Raw genomic sequence first — 24,171 nt, 5'->3', positions numbered from 1 at the left:
GGGGGTCCAAAAATTGGTAGAGTAGTAATATTGTCCTTGATGAATAAGAATGGAGAAATGTTATATACACAATTTCTCAAACACAGGAATAGAGTGATAAACTGTTTATAGACTTCAGACATGTAGCTTGCTTAAATAAAACCCACGTAACTTTGAAATTGAAAGCCTGAGTGTTAAATACACAATGTTCATTAAACATTGATGGGGGAGTGACCTCACTAAGATGGCAACACAGGTCATTCATGACTTTGCTCCCCTCACAAGAAGAATAGCTACTTAAGAACAAGACACCACTGAGAGAATTCTAGAACATAGGGTGAGACTGAAACAACCCCTGCACCAAAGAGACCAAGAGATCGCACTAGGAAACTAAGAGAAATGGTTCTATATTAACTACATTCCCCCCCAACTCACCTGTGCCATGAGGCTAGGGCAGCACCACACAGAAGAAAGGTCTCCCATGAACTTGCATTCCTCTAGTGAGAAAAGAGAATCCAGATGGACAACTAGCATCTACTCCCAGAATTATGGGTTGCTCCACAGAAGCCACTATTCTTTGTTTTTTTTTTACTTTTTTTTCAGCGTTCCAGAATTCACTGTTTTTGCACCACACCCAAGCAATATGTGCCCTCCATAATACCCACAACCAGTCTCACCCAACCACCCACTCTCCTCCCCTCCAAAACCCTCAGTTTGTTTCCAGAGTCCACAGTCTCTCATAGTTTGTCTCAGCCTCCAATTTCCCCCCTATTCTAATATTGCAACACAGGGACTGCAAAGGTATATGTAAGGTCCAGCCACCGGAAATCTGACTGTGACAGAGAATGGTAGAGGGACTTGCAACAACTAGCACATGGATCTTGGCAGAACTGGTTTACACCTGCAGTGCCCAAGTCATAATCCCAACCAACAGCTTTGCTCCTCTGCAAAACTATCCAATGGGTATACTCAGATGAGGGATTTTAGCAGAGTGTATATCTGCCCAATTCAGATACAATGATGAGGAATTTAGAGGGCCCAAAAGACCAGTTTGATCCTGTCTGTGCAAGGAGTTGAGTCACAGCTGCACCTGCCATGTAGAGTGTCTTCTGGCCCTATCTGACCAGAAAGACTAGTGATAACTCCTGGAAGCAGTGTAAACCAATGCTATTAGAGCCAAAAGGAGGACCCCCAGAGCAGAACACAACCACAGCAAAGACAGTTTCTGGTGGAGTATTCCCATGCTATGCACAGGCACAGGGATTAATTCATAGCCAAGGCTGAGGGTAATTCCTGATCCCTCCCAACCAGAAGTCATTTTGGGAAATAAGGTAGCCCAGAGCAGCCTCTTCCCCCTTGCACCCAGGCAAGGGAGCTAAGACATAACCCCACGTGCTGTGGAGACTGTCTTCCAACCCCATCTGACCAGAAAGGGAGGCCATGATTCCTGGAAGCATTGTGACCCAGTCACTTAAGCCAAGGAAGGCAGGTAGGCAGAACTGAGAATTGGAAGAACAAAGCCAATGGCCTTATTTATTCCAAGAACTTGGGAGTGGGCGTCAACTTGTATTAGGACAACAAAGATCTTGGGTCACTCGGGTGGCTCAGTCCTTTGGGTCCTGGAATCAAGTCTCATATCTGGGACTTTGCTCAGCAGGGAGCCTCCTCTTCCCTACCTACCCCCCAACCCCACCTGCCTCTCTCCCTGCTTGTTTTTTCTAAGTAAATAAATAAAATCTAAAAAAAAATTTTTTTTAATTTTTAAAAAGGACAACAATAGCTTTACTATCTTTAGAGCTTCTTCACCCTCTGTGCCCATTTATCACTAAACCAGCCTTCAAGCTGTCCTACCAGGAAACCTAACCACAGCACATGGGAACCTGCATAGCCCATTCAACAGCCTAATGTAGAGTGGCACATGAACAGACCCCAGACCACAGTTAACATCACCCACAGAGTAAAACTGGTGGCCTAATCCACCAGTTAAATCCACAATGAGATATTACCCTCAGGCCATCAAAAGAACAACAGAACCAATGCTGGTGTAGCTGTGAATCAAAGGAACACTTTTGCACTGTTCAAGGGATTGTAAATTGGTACAACCACTATGGAAAATAGCATGGAGGCTCCTCAAAATATTAAAAATAAAACTACCACCAATTCTACTTCTGGAAATGCATCTGAAATAAAAACCATAACTCAAAAAGATATGTGCTCACTTATGTTCACAGCAACATTATTTACAATAGCCAAGACAGGAAAACAACATCAATGTCCATCAATGGATGCATGAATAAAGTTGTGATACACACAAAGACACACATTGGAATGTTATTCAGCCATGAAGAAAAAAAAAAAAAAAACAAGAAAATCATACTATCTGTAACAACATGGATGAAACTAGAAGGCATTATAATAAGTAAAATAAGTCAGACAAGGAAAACATATACTCCATGATTTCACTCATATATGGAATCTTAAAAAAAAAAAAAAAAAAAAACTTGTAGAAAAGAAGGATCAGACTGGTGGTTACCAAAGGCAGGGGGTGGGGGTGGGGAAATGAAGGAAGTTGGTCAACAGGTACAAATTTCCTGTTATTAGATAAATAAGAACTGGAGATGTAATATACAACATGATGACTATAGCACACACTGCTCTATGATACATAGGAAAATTGTTAAGAGATTATATCTTGTGAGTTCTCTTCACAGAAATTTTTTTCTCTGTATGTGAAAATGGATGTTAGCTAAACTATTTTAATAATCATTTCACAATATATGTAGATCAAACCATCATCCTGTATACCCTTAACTTATTCATGATATATATCAATTACATAAGTTTGTGTGTGTGTGTATTTTACTGGAAAAATATATATATAAATTTTTCCAGTAAAATACAGTATTTTTCAGTTTTACTGGAAAAATTTATATATATATAAATTTATATATATATATAAAACTGAAAAAAAAAAGAGGAAGAGTCATCAGGAATATGTATGCACAAAGAAAAGGCCATATGAGGACATAGTTAGAATGTGGCTGTTTAGAAGCCAAAGAGAGAGGCCTCAGACAAAACCAACCCTGATGGCATCTTGATCTTGGACTTTCAGCCTCAAAAAACTATTAGAAAGTAAGTTTCTATTGTTTAAGTCAAGATAAACAACAATAACAACAGCAGCAAAGTAAATAGTAACTATTGGCTGTCTTTAACTGTTGTCAGAGGCAAGGGTGGGGTTTGGGAAGTACCAAAGCAGCAGCTCAGAGTAGAGCAAGAGACAGTGAGCATGAAAAAAACAATCAGGCAGCTGGTCAAATTTCCAAACAGTTACATTAAAAGCAAATCAATTACATAAAGGAAGATTAACATTTGCATCAATATTTTTCCCCACAAAGTAAAACTGAGCAGACTAAAACAAATAGTGAGAGATTAGTCTTCATCTTACTACTCACCTTTCCTTGACTTTTCCTCCTGTCTTATAATATCATTTCCAAGATATCCAATGTCCATCATGAATGGATTTAGTAAGAAATTCCAATGGTATTCAAAGACAGGATATAATTTTCTTCATTGATACAAATCCACATTGTACCTTTTTTACCCTATGAAACATGCTGTTCCTTTTCAACCAATTGGTCAAACAAGTGACTATTAGCTTAATACAGACTGCTATCTGCATTTTCCGATTAAGTCATCAGTGTGGAAAAACTAGCTCTGAAAAGGATATATGGGGACGTCCGGGTGGTTGAGTACCTGCCTTAGGCTAAGTTCATGATCCGAGGGTCCTGGGAGAGCTGCTTCTCCCTCTCCCTCTACCCCTGCTCGTTCTCTCTCTTTCTCTAAGATATTTTTAAAAATAAAACAAAATATAAAATAAAATAAAAAAGATATGTTGTCACTCACAGAGAAATGTACATTTACACAGTAAAATATAATATTTGCATTTTAATCCAAATGATTAATTTATTATGATGTAATTTCAGATCAGAAACATGCTATTAAGCAGAATCTTTTGTGGCTTTTGCCTGGTCCATCAATGCATACCATTGGGCCCAACATACTTCCTGATGCTTATAGATGGATATGCATCTTTTTCTCATATTTTGGTTTTAAAAGTCACACATATTTGTGAAATATCTTGCTGAATTCTTGAAAAATTGGTGATAAAATCCTTTTACTTTCTGCAAGATGCTATTTCTATCTCTCATTACTCTTCTAAGAATGAAACATCTGTTGTTGCTCATTATCATTTTCTCCTCGTTTCCTTATAGCCATTATGTATTTTGAAAGTATCCTGGATTATGTTACACATTTTTCTAATATTCCTCATAGAAGTGAATAAAACTTGCTCAAAAACCATTCAGAATCAAACCACTGAGTGTTCAGAGAGAAAGAACAATGAGCTTACCCCCACCATTTTCCCCTCATCTCATTATTTATAATTTTGCTGCATTTTTAAAGCCACTTTACAGAAATTAAACCTTAATTTGGGAAACTAAAAATTAAGTTTCTTCTCTTACCTAGAGCTTTGGTCACTTTTTATTCAGTTTTTTCACAAGTGCTGTGATTTTCATTCCTGAGAGAAACAATAGGATTAACCCCTATTAGTAAAGACAACATTATTAAATTTTTAACATGCCATTGTTAGAAAGGATAGATACTAAAGAGTTAAAATTACTTTTTACAAAAATAAAATAGAAAGCCAATTCCATAAAATATAACATTAAAAGATACCTCAACAAACTTCCAGGGAAAATGGCAGAGTAGGAGAATAGTAAACTCACATTGTCCCTTGGATACAACTAGATAACAACCACATCAGTGTAAATAACCAAGGGAAAAAAAAAAAAAAACAAAAGTAGGCAGGATTTTTCCTGCTAAAACTTTCCACACCTAAATGTAGACAAGAGGTCACATCCAAGAAGGTAGGAATGGTAGAAGTCAGGAGCCAAACAAACCTATGAAATAATCCATGGGTGGCAGGGCCACCACAGGGGTGCAGTATGCAGGATACCTCCATACATGGCACCCCAGGCATGAGGAAGCTAAATTCCCTAACATTTGGCTATGAAAACCAGAGGTCCTAATAATCACAGGAGTTTAACACCTAGAACTTAAAAATAAGTGAGTTTGGCTCTGTAAGAAGGGAGAGGGTAAAGTCCCCATTGTTAAAAAGAGCACAATAAACAACCCCACTGAGATGGTACAGAAGCAACCATCTGAAAAACGTATGGGATATACAGGAAAGAGGTTTATTTGCTAATCTTAGAGCTTGTGCTGGAAGAGCAGGGATCTTTGAAAGACCTCTCAAAGAACAAAAGAGCTAGCAGGCACCATTTTCCCTGCCCCACCACCCAGCCTAGATACATGGACACCTGTGGGAACTAGCTCAGCACCAACACTCTACCTAGCTTGTTAACAGTTTGCCTTGTGCACCTCCACACACTTCTCCCTCCCTCCAACCCAGCAGGACTGAGCAGTTTTCCCAAGTGTCTGCAGATCCCCTCCTGCAGGAGACCCGCATGGACCTTGCTAGAACCAAAGGCAATGAAACTGCATGCACCATTCCTGCATTCACCTGTGATCCTGCACCCTTTGATAATGCCCTTGGCTGGAGCGTATCCAAAATGGTGCCACAAACATGACACTGTGCAAAGAGCCCCAACAGGTGTCCCCATCACTTCTAACTGACTCTTCCCCTGGGAAGAAGGGAAACAACAATCCCACTGCACCTTCAGCAATGGGCTGGGACAGACATCTGGTCTAACTGCAGGCCCACTCACCAACTAAACACTCCTAAGTGGACAACATAGGGAAAGCACACTGCAGTTCAGTGCTACTGCATCTCTGGGAAATGCACAGTCTGACTCAATGCAAGCCCAGGGCAACTTGACTGGCCCACTAACACAGGGACAAACCCTGCCCACAACAAGAGAGCCACTGCAGATGAATAGATTGAAAGCAAATGGGGCTCAGCAACAACAGCAAGGTACACACACACACACATACACACAGAAGACACATCGAAAGTGTGAGGTTCTGGTGAATGGGGGGAATGATATTGCAAGGCACTATAGGGCCTCTTCCTCATAGTGCTACTACTTTAAAGAGCAGGAGACAAACTTGACTTTCTAAACAACAGAAAACAGACACAGGGTTAAACATGAGACAATTATTTCCAAATGAAAAAAATGAGAACAAAATCACAGCAAGAGAGCTAAAGGAAATGAAGTTAAGAAATATGTCTGATAGAGAATTTAAAGTAATAGTCATAAAAATACCCACTGACTTGATAACAGTGGAGGACCTCAGTGAAGACCCAACAAAGAGATAGAAAACAAGTAAGAAAAAGAGATAAACAACTCCATAACAAAAGTACACTAGGAAAAATAAATATTAGACTAAAGGAAACAAAAGAACAAATCAGTGACTAAAGGACAGAGTAATGGAAAGCAGTTAAACTGAACAGGAGAGAGAAAAAGTAATAATAAATGAAAATTGACTAAGGGAACACAGCAACACCATCAAGCATAGTAATTATAGGGATTCCAGATGCAAAATATTGAGAAAGGGAGGGCAGGAAATTGATTTGAAGAAATAATAGCTAAAAACTTCCCTAATCTGGGGAAAGAAACAGATGTTCAGATCCAGGAGGTACAAAGAGGCCCCAATATTTTCAATCTAAGGAGATCCACACCAAGACACATGCTAATGAAAAGGGCAAAGAGTACTGACAAAGAGAATTTTTAAAACAGCAAGAGAAAAAACAGTTACATACAAGGCAAACCCCATAAGTCTATCAGCTGATTTTTGTGAGAAACTTTGCAGGCCAGAAGACAGTGGCATGATATATTCAAAGCACTAAAAGAAAAAAAAAAAAAAAAACCTGCAGCCAAAAATACTCTCAGCAGGTTATCAGGTTATCAGTCAGAATGGAAGGAGACATAAAAAGTTTCCTGGACAAACAAAAATTAAAGGAATTTATCACCATATAACCAACACTACAAAAAATGTTAAAGGGGACTATGAGTGGAAAGGAAGGACCATAAGCAGGAATAAGAAAAGTAGGAAGCACAAAAGCAGTAAAAATAAGTATATCTATATAAATCAGACAACCAATTCCCAAAATAAAAAAGATCTAAAGTAGAAAATCATATACCTAAAACTGGGGGAAGAAAAGTAAAGAATGGGCTCAAACAAGTGACTATTAGCTTAATACAGACGCTAAGTGCATAAGATGTTATATATAAACCTAATAATAACCACAAGTCAAAAACCGGTGATGGACAAAAAATAAAGGAATCCAATCCAAGTATAACACTAAAGAAAGCCAGTAAACTATGAGAGAAGAGAGTAAAAGAAGAAAGGACAGAGAAAAAATTTTTTAAAAGTTAAAAGAGGTAAAAAATGGAATTACATACCTATCAATAATATTTTGAATGTAAATGGACTAAACACTACAATTAAAAGACATAGGGTAATGGGATGAATAAAAAAGCAAGACTCACATTTGCAACAATGTGGATGGAACTAGAGGGTATTATGCTAAGTTAAATAAGTCAATCAGAGAAAGACAATTATATGATCTCACTGATAGGAGGAATTTGAGAAACAAGACAGAGGACCATAGGGGAAGTAAGGGAAAAAATGAAACAAGATGAAACCAGAGAAGAAGGAGATAGGAGTGATGGGGGGTGGGAGGCATGGGGTAGCTAGGTGACAGACATTGGGGAGGGTATGTGCTATGGTGAGTGCTGTGAATTGTGTAAGACTGATGTGTAAGTCTATGTAAATCTATGGTGAGTGGTGTGAATTGTGTAAAACTGATGTGTAAGTCATTGTGTAAGACTGAAGAATCACAGACCTGTACCCCTGAAACAAATAATACATTATATGTCAATTTAAACAACAAGACCCATCTATATACATTATATGTTAATTAAAAAAAAAAAGCAAGACCCATCTATGTACAAAAGACTATTTCAAAACTAAAGACACATGGAGATTGAAAGGTAGGAGATGGAGAAGCTTTATCATGCCAATTGATATGAAAAGAAAGGAAAAGTAGCAATATTTATATCAGACAAAATAGACTAAAAAGTAACAAGAGACAAAGGACACTATATAACCATAAAGGGAACAATCCAACAAAAAAGATACAACAATTGTAAATATTTCTGTACCCAACACAGGACCACCCAAATACATAAAAGCAGGTAGTAATGAACATAAAGGAAGTAATTAAGAAATACAATAATAGTGGGGGACTTTAAAACTCCACTTACACCAATCAATCAATCAAACAGAAAAATCAACAATGAAACTATGACTTTGAAAGACACAGTGAACAAAATGAATCTAACAGGTATATTTAAAATACTCGACCTTAAAATAAAATACATATTCTTTTCAAGTATACACGGAATATTCTCCAAAATAGATAACATACCAGGCCATAAACAAGTCTCAACAAATTCAGTAAGACTGAAGGAATACCATGCATCTTCTCCAACCACAGTGGTAAGAAACTAGAAATCAACCCCAAGGAAAAAAATCTGGAAAGTTTACAAATACATGGAGGTTAAATAACATGATACTAAGCAATGAATGGGTCATTCAAGAAGTCAAAGAGGAAATAAAAAAAAAATACTTAGAGATTAATGAAAACACAATGGTACAAAATCTTTGGGATGCAGCAAAAGATGTTCTAAGAAGTTCGTAGCCATACAGACCTACCTCAGGAAGCAAGAAAAATTGCAAACAACCTAATCCTACACCTAAGGGAGCAAGAAAAAGAAGAACAAACAAAACCCAAAATCAGTAGAAGAAAGGAAATATTGAAGATTAGAACAGAAATAAAATAGAAACAATAACAAAGAATAAAACCAATAGGTCAATGAAACCAGGAGGTAGTTCTTCAAAAATATCAATAAAATTCATAAGCCTTTAGCGAGACAAGAAAGGAAGGAAAGAAGGAAGAGAATGAATAAATGAATGCATGAAAGATATTCTTTTGAAAGAATATCTATTCTCTCAAACTATTCCAAAAAGTACAAGAGGAAAGAAATTTTCCACATTAATTCTATGAGGACAGCATTACTGTCCAAATTCTGAGACAAAACCAAAGACACTACAAAAAAAAAAAAATCATAGACCAATATCTCTAAGGAATATGGATGCAAATATCCTCAACAAAATATTAGCAAACCTAGTGCAACAACACACTGAAAAAGATCATTCACCTTGATCAAGCAGGATTCATACCTGAAATGCTAGGGTGGATCAATATCCACAAATCACTTGACATGATACATCACATCAACAAGAGAAAGGATAAAAACCATATGATCATTTCAACAGATGCAGAAAAGGGATTTGACAATGCACAACAACCATTTATGATTAAAAAAAAAACTCAACAAAATAGATTTAGATGGAACATACTTCAACATAATAAAGACCATATGTGAAAAAATCACAAGGAATGTCATGTTTAATGGTGAGAAACAGTTTTTCCCCTAAGCTCAGGAACAGACAAGGGCTCTACTCTTTCTTTTTTTTTTTTTTTAAGATTTTTATTTATTCATTTGACAGACAGAGATCACAAGTAGGCAGAGAGGCAGACAGAGAGTAGGAAGAAGCAGGCTCCCTGCTGAGCAGAGAGCCTGATGTGGGGCTTGATCCCAGGACCCTGAGATCATGATCTGAGCCGAAGGCAAAGGCTTTAACCCACTGAGCCACCCAGGCGCCCCAAGTGTTCCACTCTTGCCACTTTTTTTCAACATCATATTGGAAGTCCTAGCCACAGCACTCAAAGAGGAGAAATAAAAGATATCCAAATTGCTAAGGAAAAAGTAAAATTTTCACTATTTGCAAATAACATGATTGTATATATAAAAAAACCCTACAGACTCCACCCAAAAAAAAAAAAAAAATGCTAGAACTGATAAACGAATTCAGTAAGGTCACAGGATACAAAACCAACATACAGAAATCTGTTGCATTTCTATACACTAATAATGAAGCAACAGAAAGAGATACCAATAGAACAATCCCATTTACAATTGCACCAAAAAGAATAAAATACCTAGGAATAAACTTTCCAAAAAGGTAAAATACCTTTCTTCAAAAAATTATAAAACACTGATGAACAAAATAGAAGACAACACAAATGAATGGAAAGATAATTCATGCTCATAGACTGGAAGACTTGATATTGTTAAAATGCTCATACTCTCTGAAGCAATCTACAGATTTAACGCAATCCCTATTAAATACAGACAGCATTTTTCACAGAACTAGAACAAGCAATCTAAAGTGTGTATGGAACCACAAAAGACCCCAAATAACCAGAGTAAACTTGAAAAAGAAAACAAAACTGAAGGTATCACAATTTCAGATTTCAAGATATATTACAAAGCAGTAGTAATCAAATCAGCATGTTACAGATGCAAAAAAAAAAAAAAAAAAAAAAAACATAGATCTATAAAACAGAATGGAATGCCCAGAAGTAAACCCACAATTATATGGTCAATTAATCTTCAACCAAGGAGGCAAGAATATGCAATGGGAAAAGACTGTCTCTTCAATAAATGACATTGGGAAAACTGGACAGCTACACTCAAATGAAACTGGACCAATTTCTTATACCACACACAAAAATAAAATGGATTAAACACCTAAATGTGAGGACTAAAAACACAATAATCCTAGAGGAGAACACAACCAGTAATTTCTCTGACATTGGCTGTAGCAACATTTTTCTATGTATATCTCCCGAGGCAAGGGAAACAAAAGCAAAAATGAACTATTGGGAGAACATCAAAATAAAAAGCTTCTATATGGCAAAGGAAACAACCAAAACTGATGTTTTTTATTTCTTTAATAAAATACAATTAGACACAATGATTAGTATTGTCTAAATAAAATCTGAAAACATTCAAGTTTGAATAATGACAAGTATGAAAAACAAAAACACCTTAAATACTCTTTAATTCCAAAAAAAAAAAAATCTCTGTAACTCATTTGAATTAAAAAATCAGCATCCAATCCAAAAACTGAAAGTAATGAGCACTGGCTTAAAAAATATTCCTAACAAAACAGTGATTACTATATTGAGATTAAAATTTTATAAACATTCCATCATTTTGTTTTAACATTAAATTGTATCAGTATACAAGCTACATTTTACTATACTGGTTACAGTCCATGAAAAAACTACTGTGTCTCATCACATAAAACCAAGAGAGGATTCTAAAACACCATGCTGTGCCACTTCCTTGCAATAAAATCATCCTGATAAATAGTGTCAGTTTTATATAGCCAGGCAAATTTTTGGTCTCTAATTTACTGAACATCCTCATACCTAAAGTTAACTTCACGAGTGCAGTTTCCCTTCACACCATGTAGAGTTTTATCCATTTCATCATATGAGTACAGGAGAAATTTAATTCTTAGGACAGAATATTTTGGCTACCCTTGCTCTACAATTTAGGACCTAAAAGTTACAAAGCAGAGAGCTAAAGACTAAACTGTCAATATGTTTTATGGTTTTTTTTTTTTTTTAACTGAATACATTGCCCACATTTTAAAAATTAGCAAACTTTTTTTTAACAAAAAATCTTGATTTTTACTTTTCTTGGTGGTTGAGATCTCTAGGAATGAACCATATTCCTACCAGGCCCCTTTCCATAGGAACTGCATTTCTCCAGTTCCCTCAGCACACCCAGGCATCTTACACATGGTCTCCCTATCTGCCCAGCCTTAGGAGGAATTTCAGTTTGTGATCGCTGGCCTAGAGCCCAAGTCTGTAGTTTCTTCCTCTGCACCCAGCAACTTCCATGGACCAGACTCTCACTACCTCCTCTCAGCTGACCTTCTCCTGAGTGTACAAGAAAGCTAAGAGCAGGAGGACTGGACACTTCAAAGCTAGAAAGAGTGACCAAGAAGAACACAAGCCAAGTGAATGAAGCCAATACCACACTCTCTCATCACCAGCTTCCTTCTTGCAGTCAAACCTGAAATAATTGGAGCACATTTATACCAATGTTTTAAGTGTTTATTGTAGAACAGCCATGGTTGCAGGTGCTTCAGGAATCATCTTCTGAAGAGCATGGCTTCGAGTGTAAAGCAATATTTGCTTTTCTGTTTGCTTCACACTGCCAAAAACTCCTGGCACAGGAGACAAAGTCTTTCATTTGATAATTATGGATTCATGTTTTTAATTGTCAGAACTGGGAAAGATAACACCATGCCTTGAATAAGTTTTATTCAAAGTAAAATGATGAATGCTGTCTAATTTTTTACTTCTCTATTTCAATATGACCAAAATGAGAAAGCAGAGAGTACAAGAAAGAGGTAAACATATTTCATGATTGAAGTAAAATGCAAACAAGGAAAGCTAATCTGCTGCCCTCTAACACTTCTCCTTTTAGCTAAGCTTAGATACTGCTTTTACTCCTTCCTCCTCCTCCTCAATAGTACTCATGGTTACAGTAATTATATTTACATTAATAACAACACTGGTAGTAACAGTAGGAACTACCAATATTTGGGTAATTAATCCATTCCAGACAATGTGTTAAATACACGATATGCCTTAGCTCAGTGCACCCTTAAAAGCTAAATACTATTATCTTGAGTTTAGAGATAAAGAAACTGAACCTTGGAGAGTTTCAGTATCTTGCTCAGGGTCACAGAACTAGTAAGTGTTGGAGCTGGCCTTCTAGTACAGGCCTGACTCCAAAGTCCATGCTTCCAACCAGTATAGGACAACCGGGGTATTTTGCCTGTCAGATGCATATTCCCTCGTTGCTTCTAGGGGTTGTAACTTTAACTCCATGATTCGCACCCAAAGGTATACCTCATAACTCTCCATACTGACTCCTAAATATGAGTCAGCCTTCTCCTCATTTCCATACTGTTATGAAATTTCAGTTCCAAGTTAACAATAAGTGAGTAAAGAGGATTTGTGAAGAAAAGTACATGTAAGAATTCTAGCTAAGATGTAGCAACCCAACCCACAAAGATGTGTCTTACAAATACATTCCTCTGCATTTTTCATCTCTGCTCCAAACTCTGATGGTAGAAGATACCAAATGGCCTTCAGATGAAAACTCCCTCCCAAAGGACCATTAAGATTTTGTTCCTAGAAGAGGAAGTCTTTTGGGGGTCTTAATTGAGAGATTAATGACGTGTCAGTCTTGTTCTAATGCAGAAGGACATTTTTAAAATGTTAAATAGGAGAGCCCGGTCACTTAATTTACCAAGTATATTTTCTCTTTGCACCATTTTTATTCCTACACAGTTGGGGCTTCTTGACAGTCTGAAAAAAATTCTTTACCAGTGAGATAAAAGATATTCCTATTATTCATACAGACCTAAGGCAATAGAAAGAGTAAAGTGTAATGACAGAATACATAGTGATACATTGTTGTGCCTTATCAAAAGAAAAAGAGGGAATTTAATATCATTTTCTTTGTCTGATCCCAAAGCCCAGAAATATTTGCTGGTGGGAGGAAAGAAGTTATATCCCATGGTTCTACTCAAAGAAATCCACTATGTCAATGCAGACTGAAAATAAAGTCTGGTAGACCTGCTGTTACAGTTGACCTCTGACCTTTCCAGAACTTGTGGACCACTTTCTTCATTCTTTCACCTCTTTATGGCCATTTAAATAACACCTGATTGATTGTTATATTTCTAGTTTCTATAACTACAGAAAGCAGTAAAAGCGACAAAGTTTTATTAACAGCTCATCAGCTGGAATACCTGCCCTAAATCTAGTTTGCAGAAATAAAAAAAATAGGTTTCTGTAACTGAGTATTCTGTGTCCTTTCCATGCATTCCATGCACCTAAAAAAATGCCAACATTTCTCAAGAAGCCCCTTTGTCTCTGGAAGCATGGTGGGCTGAAGAGGAGACCCCCCCCCCTTCCCGTTGGACCTATAACTTGAAAGTGACATGAAAAGAGGACCTAGAATTTGTATTTTCATGACTGGTTTAATTTGTTGAATAGATTTTCAGGAAACATAACCACTCTACTGATCTCCTATGAACTGTACAGCAGCCTAGCTCTTCCCAAGCTTTTCTTTCTTTGGATATTAATGAGACCAAAGTTCCTGACTCACTGATTGTACATGACCTAATCAACCAGACAACCACCAAGGGCTTTCTCTAATATTCTGAGGGCAACCAGGGGGCATCTTACAGATGCACACCATCCATCCTGTTTCTAACCTTCCCAGGAAATACCGAGTACCAGGTCCCCTGGGCTTCTGCCAGCGCTCCTCTATGTAACACTTTTGAATTCTTGCACCCTCTCAATCCAAACAATTCCCATTTTCAAACAAAAGTAAACAGACTGCCTTTTTCTCCCTCTCAGAAATAGCTTCTCATCCCAGTACCTACAATACTTATTTCCCTAACTGTGCTACACCTTCTCATGAAATCTGTCTTGTCAGCTTGTGCTGGAAAGGAGGGGCACAGAAATGAGAGCTGGAAAAACCTAAGCCAGACTATCCTTCCCTATTCTATTTTGCTGTCTATCTCTTACCCTATTTCCTCATGAATTAAGGATAATTATCCAAGAAAAGTCATCCCTGGAAAGACAACGTACTCCTATCAAAAGACATCTGGGATCCACTTCACTAGCACATTATTAGACATGCTAAATAGGTCTGAATGACTCTCACTTAACAACTTAACTGCAACCTCTACTACTTAATACCAGATCAAATAGTGAGCTTTGATTGTATTAACTGATCAAGCATGTGTCAATACACTCATCTCACCATGCCACACTACTTGTAAAACTATGTCTAATTTTAAGTTCTTAATCAAGTCACACCTTTATCTTTTGTCAAAGTCTGATTTTTACACTGATTATAGGACCTCTATTGTACTTAGTCTTACGTAGAGAACTTGTGTAGGAATAGGTCTTTATCATTATAATGTGAGTCCCTGGTTGCAACATTCCTTTATTACTCATTTCTGCATTCCCCACAATGTCTAACACAATAACTGCATTTAACAAGCTTTCAAGTTAACATTATTGTCACACATGTAGCTACAAGGGTTTACTTTACAAGCCAAGTATCTTCTTAATGGTAATACTACTTTCTTATTTTGGTTTCCAACGAAGCTATTTATTATTATTTTATCTTATACAAGTTTTATTCCAACTTTAATTTTACCAAAATTTATTCAGATATTATAATAACCTAACACTAGATCTGCCTAGGTCTCTATGTAGTGGTACATACCAATTTGGATGCAGGATTAAGTGATTTTAATGTACTTTAATTCTTTGTTCTTTATACATTGATAACATTGTTAAGTTAACCATAACCCTATTTTCTTTATCCCCTTTATTCTACATTCTGTATTTATGGCAAGTTTCTTTACAATAAGTCCTAGGTTCTTAATTCACCTCTAGCTTGATTTTTGTTATACTTTTGTTCATCATGTACAACTAAACAAACCTATATAAACTCATTCTGTAGCAGAATGATTCAATGAAAATTTTGAGTGGCACAAAAATCTCATTGAGAAACTAATGATAGCTACTTTTCTTGGTAGTAAATTAATTGTTGACAGTTGAGAATAGTCCCCTTGCTCCCTCCTGAGAAAGGAAAGAGTTTTAGATCAGAATATCTAAATGAGGGGCGCCTGTGTGGCTCAGTCGTTAAGCATCTGCCTTAGGCTCAGGTTATGATCCCAGAGTCCTGGGACTGAGCCCAGCATCAAGCTCTCTGCTCAGCAGGAAGCTTGCTTCTCCCTCTCCCACTCCCCCTGCTTGTGTTCCCTCTCTCACTGCGTCTCTCTCTGTCAAATAAGAAATAAAGTCTTAAAAAAAAAAAAAGAATATATAAATGATAATTTCCAGAGTTGAAAGAATTGGCCACTGATTATGAAAAATGAGACTTGAGACAGAGTTAGGCAGGACTGTCTAGATTGGGCATGGCTCCAGGAACTGGGGACTGGTAGCCAGACAAGACCAATATAATTGGTTCCCCCAAAAACAGGAAAAGAAATGGGAAGATATTTTTCCCCATGTGCCAGAGTCTTACACTCCTCTAATGTGGGGCCCTGAGCTGGCAAGACTTCAAGTGGGAGGCTATATGAAATCCTATGGAGTATTGATACAGGCATAGCACACTTAGGAGAGGTGAGGTCCTATGCTGAGGTTATATACTTAAGGAGGGAATCCATTTATCAGCCAAGCCACTGGACATCAACCAGGAGCACCTTTGCAGTCTCCCCAGTGGACCAATGACCATATGCCTCTCCCCAATATTTTGGGACTACAATCCCTGAGTTCTTGGCATAATCTAAAAAAGGAAGATGTTTATTCTAAAAACTTGACCTCAGTTTTAAAAAGCCCAAAACTACAACTGTTGTGATTTCCAAAACTAAAGAAATGTAACTTCATAACTTCCTTGCATTTCAATTCTTATAGAACTGTATATGTTATATTGATTTACATCAATTCTGACTGGTTAATAAGCATCTAGGTCTCTCTGTGTAAAGCCACTTAACACTTTAGTAGTCATTCAAAACTTCCATTCCAGGCTTAAAGTCCATCTGAGATAACAGAAGGCAAGCACTAGTAGCCAAGACTATTTGCTGCTAAGCTTCAGGGGTCTTATGAGGCATTAAGATCCACTAGATTAGCATGAAATGAGATGTGATATCATTAACAAGAGGTAAAAATCGAGCTGATGATTCCCAGACTTTTATAGGGTGGCTAACAATAGTCCATGCTACATCAGGAATGTCTAATCACATGTGGGAAAACAAACAAACAAACAAACAAACTGGGAACATCAGGGAAATAAGTTTGTGGAAGACCAATAGGCATCAATGAGGCATAAGCAGTCACAAACCTGATTTAATGCACTATTATAAACTATTGATTTTGGGATTCTTTACATTTGCCTGAGACAGCATGGATGATGGATTACAGAATGATGCTGAATTACATAGCAAACACTTAATGTATCCAGCTCTAAGAGTAAGGGCTTAGTGAAATTCCTGACTGTACATTATCACTACTTAGGGAGCCTTTAAAAATTATAAAAGCTCAGGCCCTTTTTTAATTATCTTGGATGGATCAAAGACACAAGTATTTTTCAAAAGCTGCCTAGATGATACTAACATGTAGCCATGGTAAGATACGTCAAAAAAGCACAAAACTGGAAGAGCAGAGAGGGTTAATTTGATGACTTTTCACTGCCAAGACATGTAAAGTATCAGGTTTAACTTACTTGCAAGCTAACAAATTAGTCTGCCAGTTTCATAGATGCTGGCAGAAGACACAACTCCTAGGTCAGAAACACATAAATAACAGAGTATCAGAAATTTTTAGAGATTCCAATTCCACAATTTCCATAAAGCAATGCAAAAGAGCCAGGTAAATTGCATTATTGGAAAGCAACTCTGACCTTAGCAAATTTGAACTTTTTTTTAAAGAACAAAGTATGTCTGCCTTTTGCTATGTATAACATTGTCTTTATTTTACTAGACAGGTTCAGGATGACTGTACTAACTATGCCCTCTTACCCTAGAGGAATATGAGGAAATATCATCACTTATCTTCCAAGGCTATTATAATGTAACCACCCTTGAAAAGATGTGTGGCAATGTGAGAAACCCACGGAGCATTGTGTCCCCAAAATATCCACCCCAAGTTACTACAGAGTCTTGGGTTCCAGTGAATTTTCCAATAAGAACACTACTAGTCTGTTTTTCACTCTAATCTCATTGAAAGATACTGACACAAAAATTGATTAAGTTTGTCTCCTACGCATTTATTTAAGACTCGCAAAGGTCAAGAAGCAGGGTGAGACCTACAGTATCACAGATGAAGAAATTCCCAAACCCATCAAAAGTGATATTATGGACAGCCAGGTGGCTTTCTCCTTAAGTTTCCATATTGACCTTTTCACCTCACCTTAAGTATAAATATAGGCTTAGTAGGTTGTACTAACAATTACACAAACTCTTTCTTGGTCCACAGAATAATTCTATCATCCTTAACAACTCTGACTAATGAGTTGAGGTTAACCTGAACATCTTACAGGGCCAAGTAATGTCATTGATTACTTAGCTAAAGGCAGGGATAAATTTTCTTCCACCCTTTTAAGTGGTTTACTCTTATTGCAGAAATACCCACTAAATAATGAGTCAGTTATTCCTCTAAGAAGCTCCTTCTAACTCCATAAAACCAGTGTGTCATATGTCAATAGCTACAATTTTACCTTTCCTTCCTATAATCTCCTATATGCACCCAGATGATTCATCCAGAAGTATCAACCTGAAAGAGATAAAGCATTTTTAAGCAAACTTACAGAGACCCATTTTGGTCTGTATGTGACACTGTGGAGGGATTTAGTGAGCTATTGCTCTACCAAGTGCTCAACCAGCCTTAACATCTAGGACCATGTCAATGCAACAAGAGAATCCAGGTAATTGAGTCAGAATTAAGCTTAAATCCTTTAGATTACTTTTAGCAAGAGTGTCATCCAAGGAGTATATACCAACCCGGTTTACCATAAATAAAAATTCATCTTACACAGATACAGTCCGAGTCAAAACTCTGAACTTTCAAAGTAAGTCTTAATAAATGACCACTGTTTTTGTTCTGATTATACTTAACCCAGGAAGCAGTCAGGAGGAGAAAATTTGCTTCTGGGGACAGCCAACATTTAGTCAACAAAGTTCATGACTAAGATGTGTAGACCAGGAAAAATTGAGACAGGGAGAAACCTTTTTGAGTTTAGTTTTGTTGGTGAAATTTTATACTAACAAGTGCATGTAGATAATACGGAGTATGGAAGGTCTTTCAAATACCTTAACTATCAACCCATTGCTAAGTGGCCTTCGTAATAAAAGGAGTACTGCTTTTTGCAAATGGCCTGGAAAACTGAAAATATGACATGGATTGTTTTCAAGTTCCAGAACAATATGCTCAGACAGCTGATGAGACTGAACTGCTGCACCATAACCCAAAGTAGTATTAATAGCAGTGAGGCTTCAATGAAAGTCCAAAGAGAGGTCAAAGGTCTGATAGCCAATTTGCCAAAGCAGCAAGAGCCATGCTCTGTGAATTAAGGGCTCCACTGCTGTGAGACAAATGAATCAGCTTTTGTCAGGAGTCACAAATCTGACTACAGTGTGTCAGAAATATACAGGCCTTACTTGGAGCCCAATCTGTGATGATGGATGTGTGGTCCTGTCCAGAATGATGGGTCTAGATAGCAACAGTGGCAACCTGGATGGTGCAGACTTGCTTATCAGCATAATTCTAGTCAATCTCATCAAATAACAGTCCTTTACAATGGATATCTATACGAGTGACCCAGCCAATTCAATCATTGGCTACTATCTGTTTCTACAGTTTGGGCCCTAAAGAGAATTGCCTTTATTTGCCAGTCTTTCAAGTGGCAGACCAGACAGCAAGGACTGCAGAATTCTTAAATAATACTATTTCTGTTTGACAAGGTTTGTTGGACCCCTCTGACCTTGCTTATCACTGAGTCTAAGTCAACGTATTCTGAAAGAAAGTATCAGGCTAGAGAATCACAAAGTGTCTGAGGCAGGTGTTAAGTTTCAACAGGAGCCCAGTAAAAAGCTCATAGCTGCTTTTCCAAAGAGGTCTGCCTGGTAGCCCTGCCAGAGAGGCTAGAGTCCCAAACCCTAACTAGTACTACTGGTAAAGGCTGCCTCCATTTAACAGAGTTACACGAGGCACAATCATCAGTTGGACCCAAAGGAGTCATTAAAGTTGGGGAACCCCAAAGACATTAACACCTCTCCCCAAATATGGCTCTCCCATATTGGGAGAATCCCCTCTGACTATATGTGATAGAAAAATACAAATATGAAAATATCAATTTCTACTATTAATTCAGATGGAAAAGACCTGACAATAGTACACTGAATTACTTGTAGGCCAAAGGGCCTACAAGATAATGTTAGTATCCCTCCCTGACTAGGAACACTAGGCAAACCACATAATTTGTGTTCAGAAACTCCTCTGCCCCAAGAGTAAAATGCTCACTTGAGTGCTTGTATCTAACAGAATTATTTAAGTCCCTTTCCTGCCCAAAGTTTCCTAGCAAACTTGGATGGTTGCATGTCTTCATCCCCCCAACACACACCGCCCTTTAGATAGCAAGACATTGGCCTCACACCTGATCACCCTGTATAAGTCCTAAAACAGCTAAGGTCAGAGCAGAAGAAAAGATAAGAAACATGAGGCACAGAGGAAAACAGCATGCCAATAAGGAAGGCTTTAGATTCGCTTTCAGCTTTAGAAAGCCACTCAAATCACAGCTCACCTAAATGACCTTCCATGTTTTGGTCCTATTGGTCTACATTAAACAGCAAGATCATCATGCCTGACTTTTTTTTTTTTTCCACTTTTTGTGTACCCCTTGATGAAGTAGCCACAGAAACACTTCTTTCTAATGAGCACTACAGCACTTGCACCCTTGGTTTTTTGTTCTTTTTTTTTTTTAATATTTTATTTATTGATTTGACAGACAGAGATCACAAGTAGGCGGAGAGGCAGGCAGAGAGAGAGGAGGAAGCAGGCTCCCTGCTGAGCAGAGAGCCCAATGCGGGGCTCCATCCCAGGAGCCTGGGATCATGATCTGAGCCAAAGGCAGAGGTTTTAACCCACTGAGCCACCCAGGCGCCCCTGCACCCTTGGTTTTGATTCACACTGTGGCTGGTGGGGTTTTTATGTTTGGTTTGGTGGTGCTGCTGCTGCTGTTGTTTAAAAGACTCCATCCTGTGCTTTACTGTCACAACAATATCTTAGTTTTTGCCTGATTTTAACAAAAAAGGCTAGGTTTCTAGATTGATGGGGGACAATTTCAAATATGTATTTATGATTCTTTGGGTGACTTTCATTTTCTAATTGTTCACCTTAGTCAGCATAAATCTAGCTCCAGGGCAGTAAGAGCCCAAATACAAGTCAATTATTCTCCTTTGGTTTCCCATGGGAATTTCTTTTTTTTTTTTTTTTTTTTTTTCAGGGACATTTCTCCAAGGATTCTAAAACCTCCTTGCAGCAATTGGTACCCCAGTGGGGTTGGCGGTAAGCAGAGCTTTTACTGCAGTCTCTGAATGGATAATAGACTGGCATATTTGGTAGCAGGAGGAGTTGAACCATAGGACAGCCAGCTGCTGCCATTATTCCTTAACAAGTATCGCATGCCAAAACGAGGTTTAATCCCAGCTGAATTTCTAACCATTTGTCTGGTTTCTGCCTACAGTGGTCATAGGTGATCCTCTTTTCACACTCTATGCATGCATGCATTTCTGTAAATAGTGTCTGAAAGGGAGTGGAACTTCTGGCCACCCAGAGAAAATCTTGCTACTAGTTGGTATAATGAAGCACACCAAAAACAAAGACTTTCAAATTGACAAGGAAGTTCTCCCATCTGGAGAAAATAGTGCAACAACCAGGACACCTTTTAAAAGAACAACAGATTGGAAGCCTACATGAGGTTCTATGGATGGGGTTAAAGTAAATTGGATGTAACTGGAATGTTTAAACAAATGTTATATGAAGTAACTGCACCTCCATTACCTGACTGTATCCTTAAAATGGTTATTATGTCTGATTGGGGAACACTTAGTCTACCTGATAGTTTAAATAGAAGAGAGAGAAAACTGCCCTTAAGCTAGTATTAATTGACCATGCTAAATGGAAGCCTTTGGAATTGCCTGAGCCTACATATTGTTAATTTGGAGCAACACAGAATACCTGATAAGAAAAAAATACTACACTTTTATCCAGTGACATGCTAAAAAAACAAGAGTACTGATAAAAACTAATTCTGTATTACCACCCTGTGTGGGCTATGAAAAAGGCAGATGGCTTATGGATACTTACTCTAGATTATCACAGTTTGAAGAAAGTAATACCATCTACAGCCTCAGTAGTTCTGGACATGATAATAGAAATGCAAAAGATATAACAAGCCAAAGGGGATCTGTTTTCAGTGACTGGTGCTGCTAATGCACTCTTTCAACCCTGATTTTAAAAGAAGAGTCAACTGCGATATTCATTCACATGGGAAGGGTCCCAATTTACATTTACTGATTTGTCACGGGGCTACTTGATCTCCCCCATTTATTATCATAATTTGGTTTAAAAAGATTTGGATTTAATGCAGGATTCAAGTGTCATCATACACTGAATTGAAGACATGCTATCACCACCATGTGAGGAGCTGTCTTTAAACATAGTTTCTGGTATTTGGCCTTTAACCACATCCTCGATTTCTCTTTATTATAAGTTAATCGACTAGCAGATCATTTATTGCCTACTTGACCGTAAGTTGCTTAATATGCTCACAACCAACACTTACAGATTTTCCTCAGGTCTCATTAACTGGCCTGTAAGACCCTCCTCCTTTCTTTTACAGAAAATATGTCTCTATCTGCATCGGATCCTTGACAACTAAAACTATCAAAGATCTGAGAGGTCACCTTACTTGAATGCTAACATGTCTGCCTGACTCTGTGGATGCTGGAAGAAGACAAGAACTCCTGGGTCAGGGGCAAAGGACATTATTAAAACTCACAGCAACAGCAGCAGCCTGAGTATCAGCATGTTCTTTCCCAGTTTCCTGAGCCCCCAACTCCCATATGGTGATAGAAAGAATGCCAGGTGACACTTGCACACTGTGGACTGTAATACAGGAAAACTATGAACTTATGGAACACAAGCCTTTTATAATGAAGAGTAAAACCATGCCTATTCATTTGCTCCAGAGGTCAACATTATCTTCATTTTATTGACAAGTACAGCTGACCTTAGCTATGCAGGGAGATGCTATCTCTAGTTCCAAGGCTGTAAATAACCCTTTTCTTTACTCCAGTGTGAGACACTATCTGCCTATTCACTCTACAAACAACCTTGAAAACATACTCTGGAACAAATATAGTCAGTCAGTGCCTCTGCTGGCAAGACATGCTGAGATCCACAGATATTTATCTTAAAATAACACTAAGTTTGCCAAGCCACTTCCCCATTAAATTGGCTACTACAGGAAGCTTATTCCATCTCCATGAATTATGTTCCCCCTCTATTTTGTGAACAAAAGTCTTGTTCTGAAGAAAGTGAATTTTGAAATTTACAACTCATTCTTCTCATTAATAGAGAAACATGTATTTCACAAGCACAAAAACATCTATTCAAAATACTTCACATGCGTTAGGACATTGACTTGCTCTTTCTCTCTGGAAAAGTGGTTCCTTGTGTTTAGGCGAACTCTAAATGGTTACTCTAAAAAATGAGTCCAGTTAATTTACTAATTTTTTTTTCTAAATTACTTGTCCTCTCTCTGCTCTAACCTCCATTCCATACATAATATTTTTGTAAAAAAAAAAAAAGTCAGTTATCATTAGAATATCAATACCATAATTTCATAAATGGAACATCTAAACATGAACAAACTATACACTACTGTAATGAGTCAAGTATTTGGGGATTTGGGGAAAATGAAATGCTGGATTTATTCTATAAACTTTTTGTCATTAATACCCTAACATTGAATTCTTATGGTAAAAATTTTAGGTGCCAGTTCAATTACGCTTCTTTTTTTCATGCATTAGAAATATTTTTGACATATCCTAGGTATTTTATCCCTCACATCTCAAGAAGAAGGACAGGTGATCTAAAGCCAGGCATGTGGGAAACAAGATCTCTGCCTTGGCTTCCTCATCCTGTCAAATCCAAGATCTTGCTACAGTCACTAGAAATATGACTGAGATAACAATGCTGATACAAAGCTTTGTGGAACATGAGAAAATAGATCTACAATAATGGAGCCACCAAGTCCATAAGATAAGTGTAACTTCTAGAGAAGATGATAGAGTAAGAGGATCCTAAACTCACTTTGCCCAGTGGATATAACGAGACCACACCCACATCAATCCTAAGGAGGGCTATGTGCTATGATGAGCACTGGGTATTATATTTAACTAATGAATCACTAAACACTACATCAAAAACTAATTATGTATTATACAGTGGCTAACTGAACATAATAAAAAGATGTAAACAAATAATAATAATAATGCAGAAAAGGACCTGAAGACTGGCAAAACGGGCTCTCTACAACTAAATATAGAGAAGAGGCCACATCCAAGAGGGTAGGAAGGGTGGAGATG

The 24,171-nt window shown here is 37.6% G+C and overlaps 1 long non-coding RNA gene across 1 annotated transcript; it reads right to left on the bottom strand.

Moving 5' to 3' along the window:
- Positions 1 to 700: 700 nt before the first annotated feature.
- Positions 701 to 23,363, bottom strand: LOC116597241. Its single transcript, XR_004288510.1, has 3 exons — positions 23,353 to 23,363; positions 11,974 to 11,983; positions 701 to 747 (listed from the first exon to the last, which is right to left on the bottom strand). It is a non-coding gene; the product is annotated as an uncharacterized LOC116597241 (long non-coding RNA).
- Positions 23,364 to 24,171: the final 808 nt, after the last annotated feature.

The sequence above is a fragment of the Mustela erminea genome, chromosome 8, assembly GCF_009829155.1.
Source record: "Mustela erminea isolate mMusErm1 chromosome 8, mMusErm1.Pri, whole genome shotgun sequence".
Lineage (NCBI taxonomy): Eukaryota > Metazoa > Chordata > Mammalia > Carnivora > Mustelidae > Mustela > Mustela erminea.
This window is presented reverse-complemented; position numbering and strand designations above follow the sequence as displayed.